We start from the raw sequence: 14,663 nt of genomic DNA on the forward strand, positions 1-14,663 counted from the left end.
GATTTCATTTCCCTCCAAAGCCTCCCTTACGTGATGGCGTTGCTGCTGAGGTGACAGCCCCACTATCAGTATTTGGTCAGTATTTTTCATCAGTATTTGTAAGCCAAAATCAGATGAGGAACAATCAGAGAAAAGGTATAATAGATACAAGTGCACCAATTCTGCATTTATCACCCACTCCTGGTTTTCGCTTACAAATACTGAGGAAAAATACTGACCGAATACTGACCAAATACTGATACTGGGGCTGTGACCTTAGGATGATAATGTGATGAAGATTACTTTTTATTGTTTGCTTTGGCCCACACATCACTTTAGTTTAGAAGGATTAAAAGGGTATGTGATTTAGGAGAAATCTATAAAGAATGGGACACATCAAATTTTTAGCTCTTTCCCCCATCAAATAAAAATTTGTGCTCAGGCAATATGAGGTATAAAAAAAGACCGAAAGCATTAGGGCTTATAGGACCCCATAAAATAAGATGACCCCTACCAACCATTGACAGGAAACTAAAACTACAGTATATTTAAATATAATTAAAGGGCTAGTCTCCACCTAAAAAAACAATTTATCCCCTAGGATACCTTAATGATAGCTGGGCGAATGATCACTGGGACCCTTGAGGATACCGAGATTGGGGCTTTGGAACCCTGAGAATTGGGCTCTGTGGCCCTGTCTTAAATTGAGCAGAGCTAGGTATTCATTGTCTGTGGGCCTACCAGCAATAACCGAGTACTGCGCTCCGCTTTCTCCATCACTCCCATAGACAAACGAATGGAGCGGAGGTTGAGCAAGTGGTCCTCTGCTCCATTCATGACAAACAAAAAATTATCTATTATTTGAATCAGGTCTTTATGTTCCATGTAGAAAGGTTTGCATTATTTTGTAAGGAAGACAATCCATTTAACCCTTAGAATTAACCAGGTAATTAACACTTTCATGCTGGATAGAAATAAAATATTTTGCTGCATGCGAAATGTTGCAGCCACTTACATCATTAAGATGTTACAATATGCACTTTTTTAAGAGTCGCACAGCACATCCAGAGCGACTCCTTACATAAGGTAATATAGAACAGAAATGACAATATTATAAAGCTATGTGGACAACAGAAAACTGCATAAAAAGAGAATGAAAATGGGTTCACCACCCTCTTACAAGTATTAGAGGGAGATTTAATCTGTGTGGGGAGGGGAGATTTAGTGTTGGGGAAGACTTAATGTGGGGGACAGGGGCTGGGAGATTTAGTGTAATGAGGAAGATTTAAGGACACAAGTTTGGGGAGCAAGGGAGGGACAGGTGCAGACACAGTATGGTAAGTGGTGGGGTGGGTGCGGACACAGTATGGTAAGTGGTGGGGTGGGTGCGGACACAGTATGAGTAGTGAGAGGAAAAATGTATGCGGACACAGTATGGGGAGTGAGGGTAATGGGATGTGTGCAGACAGTATGGGGAGTCGGGAGGATGTGTGAGGAGGCAGTATGGAGAGCGAGTGGGTAAATATGTGAGGAGACAGTATGGTTAGCAGGGGGGACGTGAGATTAGACAGCATGAGGAGGGAGGGAGAAATGTGTGAGGAGACTATTGAGGGGAATAATGCGAGGGTGTGAGGAGACAGTATGGGGGGAGAAAAGTGTGAGTGGGCACAGAATGAAGACTGAGTAGTGGGGAGGTAGTATGGGGGAACAGTGTAAGGGCACAGCCAGGAGGGGACAGTAAACCAAGGAGGGGAAGTGTGAAGAGGGGGGCACAATATAGAGACTGGGCCCTATAGGGAGGACACAGTGTGTGAGGGCAGTGTGGAGAGCTTGTTCCATGAGAGGGAGAGTTTGGGCTCATATATTGTGCAGGGAAAATAGCGAGGGGCAATTATTTATTCAGGGGCTCAGCATAGTGCAGATATTTTTATTCTGGACCATTATAATGACACTCCTATCTTTAAGGGTACTGTGCTGCAGAAGACCGGAGAAGATGGAAGTCTGCAGAGACGTGCTGTGGATGGAAAATTCATCATGGAATCTGGACAAGATGAAGAAAAGAAAGAGAACGACTCCAGAGACAACGTTATCTATAAGGTATCTGGATGTAAATGTTTTTTGTGATTCTGACAAATTAACATGTTTTTATTTATGTTAGGAGCATCAAAGAAGTTGTCCAAGTCTGTGATAAGTCTGCAGTCATTCTATGTCGACTAGACATGCGTGGCCTCACTCAATGAAAATGAATTGAGTGAGGCCGGACAAGTCTAGTCGGAATGTGGCCAGAAGTATGCTGACATGGTCATCCACTCTTGCCACTGGCAAGGGAAAATCCTGAAAGTGTGCAGTGCATGCGCTGTGAGAATTCAGAAGCCTGCAGACACATAGAGCAGACTTTGATCTCAAACCTGGATAAGCCCTTTAATTATAAAATAAAGCACTGTAACATGGCAATCATAACAGAGTGTAATATACTCACTGTCAGGATTCAGCTCTGCTTTCTGGTTCCAGCAGTCATCACATGGTCTCTTCACTCATGCAATTTTCATACTCACGGTCATGTGACAAAGAGTTTCTCTTCCTGCTTCTCTGTTTTTCACTGAACATTGACAGAATTAGGGAGAGCAACTCGTCGGCACGTGACTAAGTGTGCAAATTGCATTTGTTCCTGGGGATGAAGGGGGGGGGGGGGTGAGGGGTCAAACTAAATTCTTGCCCCGGGTGATATTGATATTAGTCACAGTCCCCAATGGGGACCATAATTTAAATGCCCTATTGGTATGTCTTTTGGAGCATGGGAAGAAGCTGGAGGACCAGGAGTAAACAACAGCCTGAGTTAAACTCAGAATCCCAGCTCTGGAAGACAATAGTGCTAATCACTGACCCACCATGTTGATTGCACTGTTTTATACTATGTAATTTATAAATATACATATATATATGTATATATATATATATATATATATATAGTACTGTATATCCTGCTTAAACTATGTGATAGATACAGTGAAGTACATATTTGATGCAAGGAATTGGTGTTGTGCACAACAAGCCATTCATAACTAACAACCGTACTAGATGCAGCAGGACTGTACCGATTTTGGGGCGTTGTCCTGCTGTACTGGAAGGTCAGGGAATGTGCTGAATTCCACTTACTCTCTGCAATATCCTCTCTCCTGCCATCTTTATTGCTCCTCATGTGGGGGGAGTGGAGCGGGGCTCGGGCCTGCAGCTCTACACTGCACATACTTACATTCAATGAAACAAACATTCATCTCTTTTGTTGAGATCTGGACACAGGATTAAAACACCCAACCTGTATCACTGTAGGCAGTAGTGAAACGTGTGACCACAGATATAGGCAAAGAGCTACATTTCTATATACAGTTATATGAAAAAGTTTGGGCACCCCTATTAATCTTAAGCTTAATGTTTTATAAAAATTGGTGTTTTTGCAACAGCTATTTCAGTTTGATATATGTAATAACTGTTGGACACAGTAATGTTTCTGCCTTGAAATGAGGTTTTTTGTACTAACAGAAAATGTGCAATCTGCATTCAAACAAAATTTGACAGGTGCATAAGTATGGGCACCTCACCAGAAAAGTGACATTAATATTTAGTAGATCCTCCTTTTGCAAAAATAACAGCCTCTAGTCGCTTCCTGTAGCTTTTAATGAGTTCCTGGATCCTGGATGAAGGTATTTTTGACCATTCCTCTTTACAAAACAATTCCAGTTCAGTTAAGTTTGATGGTCGCCGAGCATGGACAGCCCTCTTCAAATGATTCCACAGATGTTCAATGATATTCTGTTCTGGGGACTGGGATGACCATTCCAGAACATTGTAATTGTTCCTCTGCATGAATGCCTGAGTAGATTTGGAGCGGTGTTTTGGATCATTGTCTTGCTGAAAGATCCATCCCCTGTGTAACTTCAACTTTGTCACGGATTCTTGAACATTATTGTCAAGAATCTGCTGATACTCAGTGGAATCCATGCGTCCCTCAACTTTTAACAAGATTCCCGGAGCCGGCATTGGCCACACAGCCCCAAAGCATGATGGAACCTCCACCAAATTTTACTGTGGGTAGCAAGTGTTTTTCTTGGAATGCTGTGTTTTTTTGCCGCCATGCTTAACGCCTTTTTGTATGACCAACTCAATCTTGGTTTCATCAGTCCACAGGACCTTCTTTCAAAAAGAAATTGGCTTCTCCAAATGTGCTTTTGCATACCTCAGCCGACTCTGTTTGTGGCGTGCTTGCAGAAACGGCTTCTTTCGCATCACTCTCCCATACAGCTTCTCCTTGTGCAAAGTGCGTTGTATAGTTGACCGATGCACAGTGACACCATCTGCAGCAAGTTGATGTTGCAGCTCTCTGGAGGTGGTCTGAGGATTGTCCTTGACTGATCTCACCATTCTTCTTCTCTTCTGTGTTCTTCCATTTCCTTACTATGTTCCTCACAGTGGAAACTGACAGGTTAAATCTCTGAGACAGCTTTTTGTATCCTTCCCCTGAACAACTATGTTGAATAATCTTTGTTTTCAGATCATTTGACAGTTGTTTTGAGGAGCCCATGATGCCACTCTTCAGAGGAGATTCAAACAGGAGAACAACTTGCAAGTGGCCGCTTTAAGTAGCTTTTCTCATGATTGCATACACCTGGCTCTGAAGTTCAAAGCTCAATGAGGTTACAAAACCAAAAAAAGTGCTTTAGTAACTCAGTAAAAAGTAGGTAGGAGTATTTAAAACAAGAAAATGATAAGGATGCCCATACTTATGCACCTGTCAAATTTTGTTTGAATGCAGATTGCACATTTTCTGTTAGTACAATAAACCTCATTTCAAGGCAGAAACATTACTGTGTCCAAGTTATTACATAGATCAAACTGAAATAGCTGTTGCAAAAACACCAATTTTTATAAAACATTAAGCTTAAGATTAATAGGGGTGCCCAAACTTTTTCATATAACTGTACCAGTGCATTTGTATACTTGTATTCCAGAGGAAAAATAAAAGTCTGATTTTATTATTCCTATAAAATTACAAAAAAAAATAATGAAAAACAATTACAAAAATTACATTTTATTACACTTAAAAAAGAAAAAAATATCATAAATCAGTAAGTAACATACATATTTGGTGGTTCTGTAATCATAACAACCTGTACAACACAGTAATCAGATTATTTATGGTGATCTGTAAATGACATACAATGACGTCATTGATTTTTTCTACATTAAAGCCATGAAAATGTAACACTGAGGCTGTTTTCATACATAGTGAAAATTATGCGTTTTTCTGCTGCTTTTTATCTGCATGTTTTCTGCATGGGTCTGCCCAACACTGTGCAATAGCAATCTTCAATGATTATTGCATTTTTACTGCTCTTTTATGCCTTTCCCCCTTATTTGATGCATTTTTGGTGCAGATGCAAAGCAGCGTTTTTAATGCTTTTTTAATAGTACAGAAAAGCTTTGAGTCTGCACTTAAAAATGAAATGGCATATTTTTACATGAGCTTTTTCCGTGTTCCACATAGAAGCTTATAGACAAACAATGCACCAAATCCGCAACAGCATGTTTAGGTGCACAGTGAGACGGAGTTTTCATGAAATTACATCGACTTTGCTAGGACAGATAGTCCGTGTTCACACATAGTGTAAATGCTGCGTTTTTTACGCAGAAATTAATTTTGCTACTTTGAACTGTCCAAGCAAAGGGTTTGTGATTTCATGAAAACTGCTATCCACTGTATGTCTAAAGATACCTGCGGAATTTGCTTTTCTCTAGGCTTCTATATAAGTTTGTGTAAAAATGAGAAAGTTATGGCTGATACAACAATGAATGAATGAAAAATAAATTGAGTTATATTTATACAAATTAAAAGTTGGGGGTATTTGATCTTTGCCTGCACCCCTTGCTGTGAACAAGTAATTGAAGCAAGTTATCTGAAGGAAAGCAGACCTGGAGTGTATACACTAAGTAGCAGACTATTGTTGGAAGGGCAAACTTTGACTGTGTACATCTTTATTACTAAAGAGGTTATCAATGCAAGGGAAAGTTACCGGCCCTGAAGGCAGCCGGCACGACTCCATGCCAAGACGCCTCACATGACAATGGTCATGCAATATTTTCCAAGCCAGATCTATAAAATATGAATTTGAAAGGATCCATTGATATATCCATGATAAGAGAACATATTCACATCTTGGGATAAAAGCGCAAAAGTTTTGGTAGCTGGCAACCCACAGGAATGCAATATCCACAGAATATGGATATATCATATTCATGTGTTCTATGTATAGAAGTCTTGAAAAGTGTTAGGTAAGATTTGTATTTCTAAGAGGTTTCTGTGGAATAATATGACCAAGAGAAGAGATTACCGATTAACAATGTAAGACCCCAGGAGAAGTAACGATATTCAGATCTGCCCGTATATCCTGTGGTGTTCTACTTCACCAGAAGTTCTCACGGATCCAATGCAAGCATCTGCTTCACCCTGCATTGGAATTCCAGCTCAACTGGGCCTATGACGTTTCTGCAAACCAGGCCATCGTGTTGCATGTTGCCACTGAAAAGCCTCCCCAGAGGCAATAACAGACCTTGGGTGACGCAAGTTATAACATTCTGATAGCTCCTCTGTTAGCAACTACATGCCTTTTTTATAAGTCCCGGGTATCCCCTTTAATGACTACATAAAATATTCCCTCCTCACAGTGATGTGTATATTGTGTAGTATTGTAAAGATCAATAGAGGCTCAGATACACTGTTACATATTATTCACTGACTTCTTTATTAACTTAATTCAAGGTGGGTAATGTAGAAGTTCCCATTAGAAGTCAGAGCAATAGTCTTAAAAAGTGCCCCGATAAAAATGATGACGAGGGGCCATTGACTCACGAAGAGTCAACCATCAGCACTCAGGAGAGGAAAAACCCCCAGTGGAGGAGGAAACCTCTAGGGAACCTTGGCTGATGGACTGCCCTTCCATTAGGCTGTAGATGTTCATTGATGAGAACAGAGACCGAGCCCGGAATCTGTCTCATGGTGCAGCAGGTAACTCACTTGATTTGTGATTACATCTAGCTGCAGAAAGTTGATCAAATGTTTTTTTCCACTGATGAGCACAGAGACCGAGCCCGGAATCTGTCTCGTGTGCAGTAGGTATCTCACTTTATATGTGAGTGCATCTAGCTGCAGAAAGTCTAGTAAATGTCGTATCCAGTGAAGAGAACAGAAACCAAGCCCGGAATCTGCCTCGTCGCGCAGAAGGAAACTCACTTATTCTGTGAGTGCATCTAGCTGCAGAAAGTCCAGTAAATGTCATATCCAGTGAAGAGAACAGAGACCGAGTCCGGAATCTGCCTTGTGAAGCAGTAGGTATCTCACATACTCTGTGAGTGCGTCTAGCTGCGGAAAGTCCATTAGATGTCATCCTCCCGTTCTTCTGTAACACAGAACATTGAAATTAGCACTAATAAAATAAAATTGTTTATATAGTTGTTAATAATATTAAAATTATACAGGTTTTCTCATCTCTAAACCGTACAGTTCATTATGAAAATAGAGGGACCCAACCCTTATAATTAAATTTATATAGGATTTATTCACGGACATATTCCTTTTAGAAAAAAAATGATTCGCCTTTTTTTCTTTTACATAAATGTTATAGTAACTGTTACAAAATCCTGAGAACTTACCGTCAGAGGAGATGATCACATCCACACATAGGTCCATATTCATTATGACATAGTGGGGGCCAATAGAGATGTTGGTGTCTGTGTGGACATCGCTCTCTTCAGCCATGGGTCCAAGAGGAGCTTCATCATTTATAATGGTTGTTTCATCCTCATGTTCTCCTGTAAAACAGAACAGTGAAATTAGCATTTCAAAAGAAAAAACTTCTAGGTTTTTTCTAGATTGTTTCCTCTATGTCTACTGCACATTCACTTGTAAAATCTATTAACCCGTCCATGACATGGTGATTTTCCATTTTTTTGTTCTTATTAGAGCGCACAGTGTCAGCCCAGCCGCCGGCTTCCTGCAGTTGCTCGGCGGTCATGTGTGCCTGCTATTAAAGAGCATGAATATTCACTACTCTCCACTCCCATGGGCGTGAGGAGTAGTGAATATTCATGCTCTTTAATAGCGGGCACAAGTGATTGCCCGGCTGCTGCAGGAGCCGCCGCTGGGCTGACACTGTGCGCGCTATTAAGGAGAGTGAATACTCACTGCTCCCCACGTTCATAGTCCCGGCGTGGGGAGCAGTGACTATTGCGGCAGCTCACCTCAGTCTCAGAGAGCACATGGCAGTGACGTCATGCGTGGCTCACATGCTGAGATCAGCTGCTGGCAGAAGAACAGGACGCAGCCCTGGAGCAGAGGGAAGGAAGGTGAGTAGAATCCTTTAATTTTTTTTGTGCATGGGGATGAGGATGCCATGCATACCAGCATGGGGGTTCCATGCATACCAGGATTGGGGTGCCTTGCATACCAGGATGGGGGTGCCTTGCATACCAGGCTGTGGGTGCCATTCATACCAGGCTGAGAGTGCCATTTATACCAGGCTGAGAGTGCCATTTATACCAGGATGGATGTGCCATGCATACAAGGGTGGAGGTGTCATAAATTCCAGGATTGGGGTTTCATAAATACCAGGATGGGGATGGGGGTGCCATGCATACCAGGATGAGGGGGCTATGCATACCAGGATGGGGATGGGGGTGCCATGCATACCAGGATGACGGGGCTACACATACCAGGATGGGGATGGGGGTGCCATGCATACCAGGATGGGGGTGCCATGCATACCAGGATTCTGTGCTATGTATACCAGGATGGGGGTGCCATATATACCAGGATGGGGGTACCATGCATACCAGTATGGGGATGAGGGTGCAATGCATACCAGGATGAGGGACAATGTATACCAGGATGGGAATGGGGGCCATGTATAACAGGAAGGGGGTGCCATATATACTAGGATGGGGGCATATACTGTATATACCAGGATGGGGGATATTACTACAGAATTGGGGGGCATTACTCCTATAACAGTGTCAGCAGCAGACCCCTTCACCCATAACAGTGCATCATAGCCACATGTTTTTTCTATTTTCCTCCTCTAAAACCTAGGTGTTTATATGGTCCAGTGCGTCTTATAGTCCGAAAAATACGGTATTTTTAAAAAAAATGTATTAGGCTTTTTTTTTTAATAAATACTATAGTAAATGTTAAAAAAAGCCTGAGAACTTACTGTCAGAGGAGACGATCACATCCTCATATGGGTCCATATTATTTCTGACATAGTGGGGACCACTAGAGATGTTGGTGTCTGTGTGGACATTGCTCTCTTCAGCCATGGGTCCATGAGGAGCTTCATCATTTATAATGGTTGTTTCATCCTCATGTTCTCCTGTAAAACAGAACAGTGAAATCAGTATTTCAACAGGAAAAACTTCTATATGTTTCTTCTAGATTGTTTCCTCTATGGCACATCCACTTGTAAGATCTATTAACCCCTTCATGACATGGTGATTTTCCATTTTTTCGTTTTCGTTATTTCCTCTGCTTCTTCCAAGAGCCATAACTTTTTGATTTTTTTCGTCAATATAGTTGAATGTCGCCATTCATTCTACCACATTTTGTACTGGAAAATGAGAAAAAAACTCAAAGTGCATTGAAATTGCAAAAAAAACCCCCAGCATTTCCTTCATTTTATTCTATTTTCCATGTTCACTTTATGGCAAAAATGACCTGGCAAAATGATTCTCCAGGTCAGTACAATTATGCAGACGTCAAACATGTATAATTCGTTTTTTTTATCTAAGTGGTGAAAAAAAAATTCAGAAATTTGTAAAATTTTTCCATTTTGGAGAAGATATCATGTCTTGATTGCCTCTTATTGCAATTTATTGCAATGTTGTGGAGACCATAAAAACATAATTTTGGCATTTTGATTTTTTTCTCATGCAGTAAACGATTCAGATTAATTTTCTTTATATTTTGATAGATTGGACTTTTACGATCGCAGCGATACCAAATATGTGTATTGTTTTTATTCTTTTATTTTTAACTAGATCGTGGCCCGATTCTAACGCATCGGGTATTCTAGAATAGGTATGCGGCCGACCGGGCGCAATCAGCAGAGCGGTGTTTAAATTTGGCGCCAAAATCGCTGATTGGTCGAGGCCGGCAACCGCGACCAATCAGCAAAGCCGTGTTAAAATTTGGCGCCTATATTGCAGATTGGTCACGGCCGGCGGTCGCGACTAATCAGCAGAGCGGGGTTTAAATTTGGTGCCAATAATGCTGATTGGTCGCGGCCAGCGAACGCGACCAATCAGCAGAGCGGGGTTTAAATTTGGCGGCAATAATGCTGATTGGTTGCGGCCGGCGGTCGCGACCAATCAGCAGAGCGGGGTTTAAATTTGGCGGCAATAATGCTGATTGGTTGCGGCCGGCGGTCGCGACCAATCAGCAGAGCGTTATTTAAATTTGGCGCCAATAATGGTGATTGGTCACGACCGCGACCAATCAGCAGAGCGGTGTTTAAATTTGTCGCCAATAATGCTGGTTATTCGTGACCGGTAACTGCGACCAATCAGCAGAGCGTTGTTTAAATTTGGAACCAATACTGCTGATTGATCGCGGCCGGTGGTTGCGACTAATCAGCAGAGGGAGGTTTAAATTTGGCGCCAATACTGCTGATTGGTCGCTGCCGGTGGTTGCGACTAATCAGCAGAGCGAGGTTTAAATTTGGCGCTAATACTGCTGATTGGTCGCGGCCGGCGACCGCGACCAATCAGCAGAGCATTGTTTAAATTTGGCGCTAATACTGCTGATTGGTCGCGGCCGGCGACCGCGACCAATCAGCAGAACATTGTTTAAATTTGGCGCCAATACTGCTGATTGGTCGCGGCCGGCGACTGCGACCAATCAGCAGAGCGGTGTTTCAATTTGCCACCAAAATCGCTGATTGGTCGGGGCCGGCCACCGCAACCAATCAGCAGAGCGGGGTTTACATTTGGCGCCAAAATCGCTCATTGGTGGTCGCGACCAATCAGCAGAGCGGGGTTTAAATTTTGCGCCAATACTGCTGATTGTTCGCAGCCGGCGACCGCGACCAATCAGCAGAGCGTTGTTTAAATTTGGCACCAAAATCGCTGATTGGTCGCGGCCGGCGACTGCGACCAATCAGAAGAGCGGTGTTTCAATTTGCCACCAAAATCGCTGATTGGTCGGGGCTGGCAACCGCGACCAATCAGCAGAGCGGGGTTTAAATTTGCCGCCCATATCGATGATTGGTTGGGGCCGGCGGCCGCAACCAATCAGCGTCGTATTAGTGAGGACCGGGGAGCGGCGCTGCCTGTGCGGGTACTTCCGCTGCGAGCAGCTGGGAGATGAGCGGCTGCTCGCAGCAGAAGCATCCCGACCGGCGGCGCCGCTCCTCAGTCCTCCGTTCACACTTGCCGTCGGGAGATCATAGCGCTGTTTAAATTAGGCGCCAATCTCGCTGATTGGTCGCGGTCGGCTGGCGGCCGCGACCAATCAATAGAGTGTTGTTTAAATTTTGCACTAATCTCGCTGATTGGTCGTGGCTGTCTGGCGTCCGCGACCAATCAACAGAGCGTTGTTTAAATTTTGCGCCAATCTCGCTGATTGGTCGTGGCTGGCAACCGCGACCAATCAGCAGAGCGCTGTTTAAATTTGGCGCCAATCTCACTGATTAGTCGCGGCTGGAGTCCGCGACCAATCAGCAGAGCGTTGTTTAAATTTGTCGCCAAGCTCGCTGATTGGTCGCGGACGCCAGCCGCGACCAATCAGCACAGCAGTGTTTAAATGTGGCGGCAAGATCGGTGATTGGTCGCGCCCGCTATTTAAATGTGGCGCCCAAATCGGTGATTGGTCGCGGGCAGCGGCCGCGACCAATCAGTAGAGCGGTGTTTAACTTTAACGCCAAGATCACTGATTGGTCGTGCTCTCCGCCCGCGATCAATCAGCGAATCGTATTGTTGAGGACCGGGGAGCGGAATTGTATTGGTGAGGACCGGGAAGCGCCGCTGCCTGTGCGGATACTTCCGCTGCGGGAAGCCGGGACATGAGCGACTGCTCGCAGCAGAAGTATCCCGACCCGAAGCTCCCCAGTCCTCCCTTGACATGCTAGCCGCTGATGTCCCCACAGTATCCGCATGGTGTTACAAAGGTCCGGACATTTGTGTTAAAAATCGCTGATTGATCGTGGGCGCTGCCCGCGACCAAACACCGATTTTGGCGCCAAATTTAAATATCGGCCGCGACCAATCACCGATTTTGGCGCCATATTTAAATAGCGTCCGCGACCAATCAGTACAGCGGTGTTTAAATGTGGCGCCAAGATCGGTGATTGGTCGCGGTCGATATTTAAATGTGGCGGCCAAATCGGTGATTGGTCGCGGGCAGCGCCAGCGACCAATCAGCGATTTTTAACACAAATGTCCGGACCTTTGTAACACCATGCGGATACTGTGGGGACATCAGCGGCTAGGGTGTGAAGGGAGGACCGGGGAGCGGCGCTGACATCCAATTGGTCACGGCCGCTATTTAAATGTGCCGCACAAATCGGTGATTAGTCGTGGTCTTGGCCCACGACCAATCACTGATCTTGCCGCAAAAGTTAAACACTACTGTGCTGATTGGTCGCGGACGCTGCCTGTGACCAATCACCGATTTGGGCGGCAAATTTAAATATCGGCCGCGACCAATCACCGATCTTGGCTCCACATTTAAGCACCGCTGTGCTGATTGGTCGCGAACGCAATTTAAATGTGGCGCCAAAATCGGTGATTGGTCGTGACGCGCCCCTGGGCCTTCTGTGTCGTGCGGCATCGCGTGCACGGGGGCTTACCCGGAGCCGGATCAGATGGGGGTAGTAGTCTCGTGGCGGTGACCCGGTCCGTGCCCAAGGAGTCAGACTAAGTGGCGGTATATTAGCAGTAGATGTAGGACGACTACGCCACCCGTTGAATGCAGCTATGGAGCTGCCGCTGCAGGGCAGACCGCTGAGGCCGGTGGTAGGATAGTGCAGCGTAGATGGTATAACCCCCAACGGGTGGGGTATGGCCTCAGGGCAGCCGACGTGGAGTATGGGGGTAGCAGGAACCACTCAGAGACGATGCGGTGTAGTTCAGGGTCTTTACTGGTGACAAAGATAGACCCTCCCGGAGTACTTGCTAGCGATCGGGGCCTGGTCAGTCCTTGAGCAGATGGGATCTCCCCTGGCCAGGCGGAGTTGTAGGCCTCCCCAACTAAATGTACTCTTCTGGCTACCTTGCTAGAGGCGGGTAAAAGTAGCCCACGTCCCTGAGTGTACCGTGTAGTGCTCACCCGTATGGCCGGTGACTCGGGGCCTTCTAATGGCTTCCGCTCCACGATGGCGGTGCTGGTCCCATGCGTGTGACCGTGCCTTCGGGTTTCTTGGCCAGAGGACCTGAAATCCCCTGCCTGACGGATTCTGCTGCTGGGTAGGAGTTAGTCCCCACAGCCTCGGACTCCGGGTCCGGTAAGAAATCTTCTCAGTCAGGGCGAGCTCTGCAGCTGCCAGCCCCTGACTCCTTGTAACACTGCTCCCACAGAGCTCCTGTTGTTTCTTCCTATGCTGCTTCTCTTCTCTGTCTCTACTTCTGGCATGGCCCAGGAGCTGGGCCCAGCCGGAGCCACAGCTCCCTGTCAGCCCTCCTGGCTGCACTCTCCCTCTGAACTCTCTAACCCTGCCTCAGCCCCAGGTTTATATAGGGGAAGTCCTTCCCCTCCCAGGACTGGGCAGGAGGTGTGGCATGCATAGGATTCCTGACCAAGAGACCTCCCACCTGCTCTCAGACATAACATTGCTGTTACTGTGGAAACCAGACCCCTGGGGTGCCACAGTCGCGCCCGGCGTCAGCGACCAATCAGCACAGCGGTGTTTAAATGTGGAGCCAAGATCGGTGATTGGTCGCGGCCGACATTTAAATGTGGCGCCCAAATCGGTGATTGGTCGCGGGCAGCGTCCGCGACCAATCAGCATAGTAGTGTTTAACTTTTGCGGTAAGATCAGTGATTGTTCGGGTCCAAAAACCGCGACCAATCATCGAATCGTCTTGGTGAGGACCGAGGAGTGGCGCTGCCTGTGCGGGTACTTCCGCTGCAAGAACCCGGGACATGAGCGGGCGCTCGCAGCAGAAGTATCCCGACCCGCAGCGCCGCTCCCCGGTCCTCCCTTCCGCATGGAGGTCAGCGGCGCCGGCGGTCGGGGACCTTCCGCTGCTACCGGCCAGGAGATGAGCGCCTCGCGCCGCTCATCTCCCGGCTGCATCTCCGTCCCGCAGATGGGTCCGGCGGTCGAGGTCCTTCTGCTGGTACCGGCCGGGAGATGAGCGCCTCGCGCCGGTCATCTCCCGGCTGCATCGCCGCTGAGCTCCGTCCCGCAGATGAGCCGCTAACGGCCGCCATCTTTTTTCAGAAATCCCGCGGCGCTGATTGGCCGCTGCCGGACCAATGAGCGACGCGGAATTTCCTGGACAGACAGACAGACAGACAGACAGACAGGATAAAACAATTATATATATAGATGCGGCAATAGGGGGGGTGAGTCTAAATTTTGTGAGTTTTTTTCCATTTTTTTTGACACTTTTTTTCTACTTTTTACTGTATTTGTCAGTCC

Source organism: Phyllobates terribilis, unplaced genomic scaffold (assembly GCF_046119375.1).
Source record: "Phyllobates terribilis strain yellow unplaced genomic scaffold, ASM4611937v1 Scaffold_2__4_contigs__length_985480577, whole genome shotgun sequence".
Classification (NCBI taxonomy): domain Eukaryota; kingdom Metazoa; phylum Chordata; class Amphibia; order Anura; family Dendrobatidae; genus Phyllobates; species Phyllobates terribilis.